Source organism: Equus caballus, chromosome 12, assembly GCF_041296265.1.
Source record: "Equus caballus isolate H_3958 breed thoroughbred chromosome 12, TB-T2T, whole genome shotgun sequence".
Taxonomy (NCBI): domain Eukaryota; kingdom Metazoa; phylum Chordata; class Mammalia; order Perissodactyla; family Equidae; genus Equus; species Equus caballus.
Genome location: NC_091695.1, coordinates 32,439,801 through 32,453,356, shown reverse-complemented (window position 1 = coordinate 32,453,356; position 13,556 = coordinate 32,439,801). Strand labels below are relative to the sequence as shown.

Below are 13,556 nucleotides of genomic sequence, written 5' to 3'. Positions count from 1 at the left end.
ACTCAGATCCTGTCTCCCTAGACACACCATGACAGCCTGCATTTCTGAGGTCTTGCATGGTCTCTGGTAAGCTACCATAGAGCAGGCTACAGGCCAACTATGACCAGAAGTTGATGACTTTGACTTCTTTCTAGCCTCTGAGAATCTCTCTAACTCTTGACCTTATTGTGCCCCTTCTTTCTACCATTCCTTTCACCCATACCTTTTTCAAAATTCGCTTCACAAGGAGGCTCAATGAGTAAGATGGAAGGAACAAGCTTATTTGGGAATAAAGCCAGATCAATCTTTCTTCTTCTCCTCTCCTGTCATATTTTATCTTTCTCTGTCTTTCCTTCAGTCTTTCTATCTCTCTCTTTCTGTGTCCCTCCCTCTCATACTCACTCTCTCTCCCTCTTTGAGGTGGAGATTAAAAGTACTCATTTTAAAATAATTTTTAAGTTTCACAACTTGATTTTATACATTATTTTATTTTATTGAAATACATATAAAAGCTTAACAGTTGAAAATGAATAAAAGACATTTTAAAAATCATAGGAGAAAGACTGTGTGGATTCCTAGGTTCTTGTCTATCTCTGCATATAATGTCTATCAGAACCTCTGTTCTCAAAATATGGGGTTTACCTACGTGGGTATAATCCTGGGAACAAACCTTTTAAACTAGATTCAATGTTCATAACACTGCCTCAAACTGATCGCTTGGTAGTGTGAGCTAAATATGATGGCACCAGGAATCAAGAAGTGAGTTTTTCACTTCTCTCTATCTAGCTGTTGTATGACCTACAAAAAGTTCTTACATGTTCTTATCTCTATTTTCCTTATAGGGGAAATAACACCTGCCCAAATATTGTTTTTATGGAGATAAATGTGTTACTCTCTTTGTCATCCTCTTGAGGGCCTCTTTGATCTCCTTGTTCCTGAAACTATAGATAACGGGGTTTAACATGGGGATTAGGATAACATAGAACACTGACAGCACCTTGTTTTGCTTCTTGGAGTGGCTAGAGTTAGGATGCAGGTACATAAAGAGGCTTGTGCTATAGAAGATTGTCACAACTACTAGGTGGGAGGCACAGGTATTGAAGACCTTGGCACTACCTTTGATGGAAGATAGTTTCAGGATGGAAGCTACAGTGATTGCATGAGATAAGATGATTACCAAGAAGGAACCAAACCCAACAAGAATAGATTCGAGAGACAGAATCATTTGGCTGATGTAGGAATCAGAACAAGACAAAGAAATAATCTGGGTTACATCACAGTAGAAATTTGGAATGATATTGGGCCCACAGTAGTAGAGACGAAAGCAAGAAACTGTTTGAACTAAGCTACCAAGGAAACCACTCCCATAGGCCCCAGCAATCAACTTATGACAGAGGCCAGGAGCCATGATGCTCGAGTACTGCAGAGGCCTACCGATACCAACAAATCTGTCATAGGCCATGGTGGCCAAGATGCAGCATTCAGCCTGACCCATCCAGCACCCAATAAAATACTGGGTGGCACAGGCAATGAAGGAAATGTTTTTTTCATCTTTTAAGAAGTCTGAAAGCATTCTTGGGCTATTTGAAGAAGAATAACAGATGTCTAAAAATGATAGGAAACTGAGAAAAAAGTACATAGGCGTGTGCAGGTGGGAGTTCATCCTGATTACGATGATAAGACCCAGGTTCCAGATTAGAGTCATAAGGTAGATCTCTAGAAAGACTGGGAATAGTACACGCTGCACCTCTTTTTCATCTGAAAGTCCCAGGAGAACAAACGTGGACACAGAAGTCTCATTTCTATTCCTTTCCATGGACATGGTTAGTGTCATCTACTGACAAAAAGATGACAGATGGAAATTATTTCATTCTCAAAAAACAAAAACAAGTATTCTTCGTCTTTTTCCAGTCATGCAGCTGACTAAATATACAACTTAAATCATCATGTTGAGTTAATCTGTCTTCCACGCATGATTACTAAACTTAAATGAACAATTCCCTTCAGTAAACATTCTCATTCTCTTTGGGGACAAAAGACAGTAAATTGGCATTATGAGTACATTATCCTCTGAAATGTCTTAATTTCATGTTTTAACTTCCTAGAATTCACAAATATATGAGAATCAGAAATAGACAAAACTGGTGAAAACTGCTATCTCTCGATATGGTGAAACGAAAATTCTCCTCACACATGGCTCTGATGTTAATCAGTGCTTGAAGAAGTCCCTGAATCATGAGGCTTCATGCACCAAATGAGGATGCTGGGGTACATGTCTTTTAAAATCTCCTTCGGGGGCAAGCCCTAGAGGCCTAGCGGTTACGTTCAGTGCCCTTCACTTAGGGTACCTGGGTTTGAATCCTAGACACTGACCTACACCATTCTTCTGTTAGAGGCCATGCTGTGGTACAGCCCACATAAAAAGAAAAAAAGGGGAAATATTGGAAATGGATGTTAGCTCAAGGCAAATCTTCCTCAGAAAATAAATAAATAAATAAATAGAATCTTTGGAACCAAGATTCCACTAAACTGTAATCAGGGAGGGTGGACTATCTTGTAACTGCCTTTCTGTTTTCATAAAACCATCTGAGATCTAAAAATAATGCCATAGAATAGTGGGAAGAGTCAGAGACAAGATATAGTTTGGAAATGGATGTGAGTTGAATAACTTAATGATTCTAGGAAAGCACCTGAGAAGTTAGATAAGATAAGTTTGAAAGAGCCATTATGCTCCTTTCTTTGCAGGTGCAGCTTTTTCGTTCTTCAAATCAGAGATACTTATAAGTTAAATTATCTAAGACAGCGACTCTTGATCTTCTTTGAGTCAGTGATACATTTGAAAATCTGTTACAAAGTCTGAACCCTGTACCCAGGAAACTGCAACCACTTATCACCTCTGCATATGGTTTTATTGGATTCTCTGTCACCCTCAAGTCTATTCATGGTTCCTAGATTCAAGACTTCTGTAGAAGTAGAGTGATTTGAACTCATGTAAGGATGAGGATGCTTAGGCAAGGGATATGGGGATTAGAAAACTGAGGCAGGATTTCTGGAAGTCCTTTCTCTTTTTCTCCTTGGAGCCAGTCCAGAGAAGTTAAGCACTAAGTCTTCAGGCCAAACAGTAAATAACCAAAATAATATTTTTGCATAAGACACTGCATGCCCTCTTCAAGATGCAATAGCTGTCATCTCTTCAGGTGGTCATTAGAACATCTCCAGCACAAGTATATTTTTATTCAGATGAACTCAAACTAGAAAGAAAATCATGGGAAGCCATGAAACCTAGAAAATATACGTCGCATGTAGCTGAGAGTTTTGTGTTTGCGTAAAGTAGAAGTCTTGGAGATTTCCCTGGAGAAAGACTGCAACATTAGTGGAATAAACTATGTCTATAAACTACAAATACTTGTCAGTATTAGCCATCCAGAATGACTTTCTTTTCGCCAATCATTTCCCAGCCTTCTAGGACCAAAAATGAACAATATGAGAAAATCCCCATTGAAGCATAAGGCTGTAGTCTGAGAAGTGAGGCAGACGGGTTCATTTCCCAAAATTAGATCTGTCTTTGCTTCATGGTGAACTCTTTTGAAAAGTATTCTGAAGGAAGGAAGTTACTAATTAGAAAATAAATGCAAGATTTGAGATCAATGTGGAAGGAAAAATGGGAGCAGACAGAATATGTACAGTCATGTGCCACGTAACAACATTTCAGTCACCAACAGACCGCATAAATGATGGTGATCCTGTAAGACTAGTACCATATAGCATAGGTGTGTAGTAGGTATACCAAGTAGGTTTGTGGAGGTACAGTCTATGATGTTCAGACAAAAACGAAATTGACTAATGATTCATTTCTCAATGTTTCCCCACAATTAAGTGATGCATGAGTGCATTGATCGTGCCAGACTTAGGTGTGGTTCTGTCCACAGTGAGACTGAATAGAAAGAGAATTTTGTGAGAACAGAGCAGAAAACTGCATTCTTCATCATCATCGCAGTCATCATCTTAACCAACAATCATGACAACAAAAAGATTGATTTTACATCTACGATATATTCTGTTCATCTTCTACTCACGGAGGTATTCACAGCTTCCTCTAATGTCCATTCATTCAATAAGGTAAACTTAAGCCTGATGTGCTATCTATCAAACACAGGTAATATTCTGAAATTGTCTTTATATTTCTAGTATATGCCTCTGGAACCACAATTAAATGTCTGTCATTGAATCTTCTTGCTCTACCCTCCACTTCACTCAAACATCCATTATTTGTATTTCTCTCCTGTGTTCTGTTTAATTTTTACAGATCTCTCTTCCAGATAATTTATTCTATCATAAGTTTTGCTAACTGGTTGTTTAATGCATCTGTTTAATTTCACATTTCAGTGATAATATTTTGTTTTCTCTCTAAAGGTTTCATTTTGTTCTTTTCCTGAGTGGTCATCTTTGATAGTCTCTTATTCTTTCATCATACTTTCCATAGCATCCATTATTTAAACATATTAAACATATTTATTTCTTATTAATATCTAATAATTTAACTACATAGTTTTGCAAATCTGATTTTATAGTTTGATGTTATAGCTGACTCTTAGCAAGGTATCTTGTATTTTTGTCTGCTTAGTGATTTTTTTTAATCTTAATTTAGCATTTAAAAAAAATTTATCTGTGGGAATCACTGAGGCTTGAGTTTAAAATGTCTTCCTTCAGACATGCTTTATATTATTTCTGTCAGATACCTTAGGGGCAACACCAACACAGAATCCCTTTAAACAAAAATTTTGACTTGGTGTCTTTTGGTGTCACAATAGTCAAAGATATAAGCTGCATATCTACATGAGTAAGTGTATGAGATTAAAAATTATCAGAGGAAGGAGGAATGTTAGCATCTTAGCAGTGAAAGACAGTCCTTCTTTTTGTCCCACTTTTGTAAGAATGAATTAGACATCCATTCTTGAGCAAAAACACCTTGTGGGAGTTGTGGTATCCAGGGCCATAGACCAAGGGACCCAGGAAAAATCTTGCCTACCTGTGTATGCCATAATCAAACAGACCTCAGAATGGGCTGCAGAGCCAGCAGGAGTCAGTGAACCTACCTAAGTCCATCTGGGTTATGATCAGGTAAAGTCTGGAGAGTGCTGTCTTTGGCAGACACCCATGAATGAGAGAGACTTTGTGGAACCCCAGCCTTCTTGAGAGTGGAGTACAGTGAACTATTGGAACAGAAAAGAAGCATGAGTTGGTCACAGTGGGGAAGGTGAGAGGAGCATTCCAAGGACCACTCATTCAAGGCAACAATGCACAGTCTGAAATATTCAACGGTGGTGAACTATGCCACAGGGGAAAAGAACAGTGAGTGAGTGCCCAGCCACTTCAGTAGTGTTGGACACAGCTGGAGAAATCTGTGTCTCTAAAAAGAACCTAGTGCACTGAGACAGGTAGTTGGTGATGGAGGGAGGGGGAAGATCAGGAAATAAACAAATGATAATATCAAAAGACATTAAATGAGCATAGTTCCTGCCTACTGCACTCAGGATTTCAGCTGAAATCCTCCGTGAGCCTCCAGGAGTACCTCACCCAAGAATCTCCCCCCCAGATCAGTGGGAACCACAAGGCCCCAGTGCCAAACCCACACCTCTCCCCACTCTGCAACTGGCTTCTTGTGAATATTTCTAAGGGAAGCAGTGACAACAAAGCTGGTAAACTGGGTGGTCTCAGAAAAATAAACCTGGGTCTACGGCAAGAGAGAAAACACAAACATGAGCTATAGCACTAGCTTTGAGAAAACAAATAAGAGGTTTCCAGTAGCCATCCTTGTGAATTGTAACGAGGAAGACACAATAGCCTAAAAATTCTGCCAACCATGGTAGCAAGCAGAGTGGAGCACATTCACCCATATAAAGTCAGAGAAAATCTCAGATATAACACCACCAGTGACAGTAAACCCCATAGGAAGGCAATTAGTAAAGATTTTAGGAGGCCTTTTTTAATTCAAATGTAAAAGCAGCAACCAAAACCTACAAGAAATATGAAATATCAAGGAAATATGTTGTCACCTAAAGATGACCATAATCTCCAATTTCAGAAGTTTAAAGGTACATAATTTTGTGACCAAGCTAATAAAGAATTCAAAATAGCTTTTTGAAGAATCTCAATGAACTACAAGGTAACTAAAAAGACAATAATGAGGTTAGGAGAAAAAAATGAACAAAATGATATATATATACACACACACACATATGTATATATATATGTACTAAATAAACCAAAACTATAAAAAAGAAACAATTTCTGGCACTGAAGAATTCAATGAATGAAATGAAAAATGCAATAAAGAGCATTTGCAGTAAAGAAAACTGAAGACAAATAAGTGAGCTAGAAGACAAGAAGTTTGAAATAACCCAGTCAGAGCGAGGCAAAGAAAAAAAGAAAGACAATAGAGCAAAGAAAGCCTATACAATCTATGGGATTTCATCAAAACAAAATTAAAAGAATTGAAGTTTGAAAGGAAAAAAGAGGAAGAAGGCAGATGAAAATTTATTTAGGGAATAATACTACAGACTTCTCAAACCCGGAGACACTTGGACAGCCAAGCTCACAAAGCTTATAGACCACCCAATTATTTCATGCCAAAAGACTTTCTCCAAGACACATTATAATTAAACTTTTAAAAATCAAAGATAAACACAAAATCCCAAAAGCAACTAGGGAAAAATGATGGTAACCTACAGAGGAACCCCCATTAAGTTACCAGGAGTTTTCTCAGCCACATCCCACAGACCAGGACAAAGTGAAATGACATACTTAGTGTTGAAAGAATAAACTGCCAGTCAAGAATACTCTATCAGGCAAAGTTATACTTCATATATGAAGGGAAAGTAAAGAGTTTCCCAGAAAAACAAAAGCTGAGATTGTTCATCACCACTACATCTTCCTTCTAAAAACTGCTGAAAGGAGTTTTTTGAGCTGAAATGAAAAGACACTAATCAGCAACATGAAAACATACAAAAGAATACAGCACAGTGATAAAGGTAAATATAAAGGCAGACTGAAAAGACTAATTCTGTAATAGGATGGTGTGCTAACCACTAAATTGTAGTATAAAGACTAAAAGTGAGGAGTGTTATATAATTATAGCTACTATAATTTGTTAAAGAATACAGAATATAAAAAGAGGCAAAAATAACATAACAATGTAAAACAGAAGAGTAGAAGGGTCCAGTTTTTGTAGAAAATGGAAGTCAAGCTGCTATGAGCTTAAAATGGACTGTTTTCCTTATGAGATTTCTATACAACCCTCATTGTAATCACCTAGTGAAAATCTAGACTAGGTTCACGAAAGATAAGAAAGGGGAAACAGAGCCTACCACCATGGAAAAAAACACATGTGCAAAGGTAGGTGCACACAAGAAAAAAGGAAACAATGGAAATACAAACAACCGGATAGCAATGAACAAGATGGCATTAGTAAGTGCTTACATATCAATAATTACAATAGATGTAAATGAATTGAATTCACCAAAAAAAAGGGCAGAGTCCTAGATAGATGAAAAATCAAGACCCAACTATATGCTGCCTACAAGAGGCTCACTAAGCTTTCATGAGACCCATAGGCTCAAAGTGGAAGAATGGAAAAAGATATTTCATGCAAGTGGAAAACAAAAGAAGGCAGGAATAGCTATATTTATATCAGATAAAATAGACTTTAAGCCAAATATTGAAACAAGAGACAAAGAAGGTCATTACATAATAATAAAGGGGTCAATTCATCAGGAAGACATAATAAATGTAAATATATATGCACCCAAAATCAGAGCACCTAAATATATTAACCAAATATTAACAGATACAAAGGGTGAAATAGACAACAATACAACAATAGTAGGGGACTTTAATACTCCATTTTCAGAAATGGATAGATGATCCAGAGAGGAAATTCCCACAAAAATGTTCAACTTGAATCACGTTAGACCAAATGGATATAACAGACATTTATAGAACATTCCATCCAATAGCAGCAGAGCACACATTCTCCTAAAGTGCACAGAAAACATTTCCAGGATAGATCACATGAGAGGACACAAAATGTGTTTTAGAAAATTTAAGATTTAAATCATACCAAGTATCATTTCTGACCACATTGGCATGAAACTAGAAATCCATTAGCAGAAAGCTGAGAAATGAACAAATATGTGAAAACTAAACAGCACACTACTGAAAAATCAATGCGCAGCTGAGAAATCAAAAAACATCTTGAAACATATAACAATGGAAATAGAATACACCAAAACCAATACTATGGTACAAAAGCAGTTCTGAGAAGGAAGTTTACAGCAATAAATGCATACATTAAGAATACAGAAGGATCTCAAATAATAACCTAACCTTACACTTCAAGGAATGAGAAAAGAAGAACAAAGACCAAAGTGAATAGAAGGAAGGAAATAACAAAGACCAGGCTAGAAATAAACTAAATAGAGACCAGAAAAACAATAGAAATAATAAATGACATTAAGGGCTAGTTTTCCAAAAGATAAACTATATTGACAAATCTTTAGCTGCACTAACAATAAAAGACAGGAGACTCCAATAAATAAAATCAGAAATGGAAGGGGAGACATTACAAGTGATAGTAAAAAATACATAAGATTATAAGAGACTACTATGAACAATTACAGCCCAGCAAATTGGATAATCTAGAAGAAATGAATAACTTCCGAGAAATATACAAACGGTCAAGATTGAATCAGGAAAAATCAGAAAATCTAAATAGAAAAAAATCAAGTAAGGAAATTGAATCAGTAATTGAAAACCTCCTAACACAGAAATCCCCAGAACCAGATGGCTTCTTTGGCAAACTCTACCAAACGTTAAAAAAGTATTAATGACAATCCTTCTCAAACATTTTCAAAAAATTGAACAGGAAGGAATGCTTCCTATTGCATTTTGGAATTGAAAGTATTACTCTGACACCAAAGCCAGATAAACACACAAGAAAAGAAAACAAGAACAGCACACAGGAAAAGAAAACTACAGACCAATATCCATCTTGAAAGAGATGCAAAAATTCTCAACAAAATATTAGGAAACCAAATTCAACAACACAGTAAAAGGATTATACACCACGAACAAGTGGGATTTATCCTAGGAAAGGAAGAAAGTTCAATGAACAAATCAATAAATGTGATACACCACATTAGTAGAATGAAAGGTGAAAAACATGATCATCTCAATAGATGCAGAAAAAGCATTTGACAAAGTACAATATCCTTTCATGATTAAAACCCTGCAAAATTGCATCTAGAGGGACTGTTCCTCAACATAACAAAGAACATATAAAACAAACCCAGAGGTAATATTATAGTCAACGGTGAAAAACAAAGCTTTCCCTCTAACATTAGGAACAAGACAAGGGTTCTCACTCTCACCACTCTTATTCAATATAGCAACTGAAAATCTTAGCTAGAGCAAAAAGGCTAGATAAAGAGATATAAGACATACAAATGGGGAAATAAGAAATAAAATTAGTATTACTTGCAGATGTTATGAGCTTGTAGACAGAAAATCCTAAAGATTCAACCAAAACTGTGTTGAAAGTAATAAATGAATTTGATAAAGTTCCAGAACAAAAAGTCAACATTCAGAAATCAGTTGTGATCCATGAGCGTGAAATATCATTTCATTTCTTTCTGTCTTCAGTTTCTTTCAATAATCCCTAACTGTTTTCAGTGTGCAGGTCTTTCATCTCCTTGGCGAAATTTATTTCTAGGCATTTTGTTGTTTTTATTGTGATTATAAATGGGATTTTATTTTTGATTGCTCTTTCTGCTGGTTCATTGTTAGTATATAGAAAAACAACTGGAGCTGGCCCCCGTGGCTGTGTGGTTAAGTTTACGTGCTCTGCTTCAGCGGCCCAGGGTTTCTCCGGTTTGGATCCTGGATGCATACGTGGCAACACTCGTCAGACCATGCTGAGGTGGTGTCCCACATAGCACAACCAAAAGGACCTACACTTAGAATATACAATTATACACTGTGGACTTTAGGGACAAGAAGAAGAAAAGAAGATTGGCAACAGATGTTAGCTCAGGTGTCAATCTTTAAAAAAATAAATAAATGAAATGGGTATGATCTTTGCCTTTAAAAAAAAAACAACTGATGTTTGTATATTGACTTTGTACCCTGAAACTTTATTGTATTCGCTTATTATTTCTGATAGTTTTTTGATGGATTCTTTATGGCTTTCTAAGTATAAAATCATGTCAACTGCAGATAGTGACAGTTTTACTCCTTCTCTTCCAATTTTGTTACTTTTTATTTCTTTTTATTGCTTAATTTCTCTGCTTAGAACTTCCAGTACTGTGTTGAATAAGAGTGATGAGAGGGCCATACTTAGACAAAGATGTTTTGATATTAGTTAAATCCCCTGGAATTCAGCAAATTATTATTTTTCATTCAATGCTTTATTATTAATTTCTAGAGTGTGCTAGGCTTTATAGAAATTGTCTCATTAGATTCTAAATGTTTCTATTTCTCTCATTTTACAAGTGAAAAACACAAGTTAACTGAGTTAAAGACCACATCATTAGGAAATTGCAGAACTAGAACTCAACATCATCCACCCCTCACTCCATAGTAATATTGACATTTTAGATTAGAGATTATTCTTTTCACTGAAGGTGAGAGAATTTGGGTAGGGAGAAAGAGAACCCCAGGAAAAGCCCTAAGTGGAGGGTGTGGAAGTGAGGGAGAGGAAAGAGATAAAGAAGAGAAGAGAGCATAAACCTCATAAAATGTATGAGGACCACAAATCTTACTCCACATAGGTTTTACTGGAAGAATCACTTGGATATTGAGATAACACGGAATCCACTCTTTTCTATAAATCTTGCCCTCTCACCTTGACCTACATCCCCCAGGATAACAGAGCTCTTGCCAAACTTGAAATTGCTCATTTGCTTTCAAAAGATCTATTCAGGTGGGCCCTACTGCACTCCAAGATTGGTGCTTTAGGCCATGAAATTGGCTGTCCATTCACAGCCAAAGAAACACCCACAACTGGATGGGTATTTCTTAAATGTGTTATTAGGGCAGAGGTGAAAAGAGAAAAGACAATGAGAGAGAAAACACTCCAGGTGCTTATTCTCTTGGGTCATGGTTGTCATGGAATTTTACTCCATCTAATTTCATGCCCCACTTTGCCATGTCCCTTCTGATTCAATTCCCCACTTCCTCATGGTCCTATTATGGTCTTGTGATTATAACATTTCTTTTAACAACCTTGGAGGCATTTGACATGGAAAGGACCTGGACATCTTCTAGTCTAATACCATCATCATTTTCAAGGTGAGGAGCTAGAAGCCAGAGGAGCTAAGAGATTTGCCAAAGATGACACAGCTAACTGAGAATACTGCTTGATAACAATAAATTAGATATGTGGACACTTCCCTGTTTACAAAGCCTTCCATTTTAGATATATATTTTTTCTCACTCCGTGACCTGAGCTAATTATCACAGCAGCCCTATGAGACAGATATTGCATGGTTTCCTAGGCATAAGTAAGGATATTGAAGTAATAAGGAATACAGTAAAACTAATTCTTGACAGAGCCACAGATCATCATGGTTAATACCATGGACATTAGTATCAGCTAATCTGGTTTGAATTCCAGCTTTCCATTTCCTGGTTGTGTGACCTTGAGCAAGTTAACCTCTTCAAGCTCCATTAATATCATCCATAAAATGGGCTTATAGTATCAGCTACTTTATAGAGTAGTTCTTCGTAGAATCAATTAGATAATCCTTATAAAGCACTGAGAGTGTGAAGTACGTGGCATGCCTTCTATTAAAAGTAGGTTTAATTCATGTGTTCTGAATTGGAGTTCTTTACAACATATTATGCTGCATTACTAATCCTTCATTAAAAATATCTGCTTAAGATGATTCCCACAAAATTTTGGTTTTGTTTTTTGGGTTTTGTTTTTCCTTTTTTTTTAAGATGGAGCTCATCTACCCTGCCATTACTAGGGAAACACCTGATTTAGGAAGTTCTCATTCATGATTTGATCTGCTTCTGCTAATCCTACTTCTAGAGAGAAAAGGATGGATGGGATAAGGAGTTAATTACTCAGTTTAACACTTGCTAATTGGTCAGTAGTTATATAGTCACTCTGATAAGAACTGTAAAAAATTAATATTTTAAAAGGAACAGATTCTTAAGATAGTTTTAAAGCTATAACATCAAATGTACAGAAATTTGGCACCATGGACAAGTAGCAGTAGAAATGTTTCTGGTTAGTAAGAACCATTTTGTTCCATACATGACACTTTGTGAGCTTCAAGAAGAATTGTTGCTACCCTGGGAAGAATGTGGCAGACCTCAATATGACCAAAGGTTTTATCTGTAAATGGGTCTAATTTATCCCCTGCCAACTGAACATGGTAAGAGAAAAAAATCAAACCTATGCAATGTAACTATGTAAAGTGTAAAATACTGTGTAAATAGTAACATAATATATGTAAAGCTTAGTCCACAACTCATGCATGAGAAAACATCTCGTTTCAAAATTTTCTTTAAATTATACCAGTTGGACCCTGAGTCTCCATGGTACCCCACATCTGGTTGCTCTGCTGCTCTCTGGTCAACTTAAGGCCTTGAAATTCCATGCGCTTAGATCTCTGAGATTCAGACTCTGCCTTCCTAGACATACCATGACAGCCTTCATTTCTGAGTCTGGCATGGTCTCTGGGAGGCTACCACAGAACATGCTTCAGGCCACGTATGCCCGGAAATTGATGACTTTGACTTCTTTCTAGCCTGTGAGAATCTCCCCAACTCTTGACCTTAAAATTGCCCCTTCTTTCTACCATTCCTTTCTCCCATCTGTTTTTCACAATTCAATTCACAAGGAGTTTCAAGGAATAAGATAGAAGGAACAATGTTATTTGGGAATAAAGCCAGAACACTATTTTTTTCTCTTTTCCTTTAGTTTCCTCTCCTGCTTTCTCCTCCTTCCCCTCCCCTTCCCTCTGTACCCATTTTTTCTGCGCTCTCTCTCTCTCTGTTTTTCTCCCTCTTTCCAATTTTCTGATTCTGTGCCATCTCTCTCACACTAGATTTCTCTCACTCTCTTTGGAATTAATAAGATAAAGTATTCACTTTTAAATTATTTTTAACATTCACATATGCAATTTTATACATTCTTTTTAAAAATTTTCTTGAAGTACAAATAAATTCTCAACAATTGAAAATATATAAAAGAAAAAATCAATGAGGAAAGAACTGTCTGTGTGGCTTCCTAGATTCTCATCATTTCTCTACATTAAATATATTACAGAACTTCTATTCTCAAAGTGTAGGGTTTTATCGACCTGGGTCTAATCATGGATACACGCTTTATAAACTGAATTCAATGGTGGTGACACTGCCTCAAATAGATCACTTGATGGTGACAGCTAAACATAATGGCACCAGGAATCAAGGAGCCAGGTTTTCATTCCATCTCTCTACCTAGCTATTCTTGTGACCTACAAAGGGTCACACGTATTCTTACTCTTGTGTTCCTCATAGGGGAAATA

The 13,556-nt window shown here is 36.6% G+C and overlaps 1 pseudogene; it reads right to left on the bottom strand.

The window, feature by feature from the left end:
- Positions 1-756: 756 nt before the first annotated feature.
- LOC138916681 (olfactory receptor 5A1-like) lies at positions 757-1,914 on the bottom strand (annotated as a pseudogene).
- Positions 1,915-13,556: the final 11,642 nt, after the last annotated feature.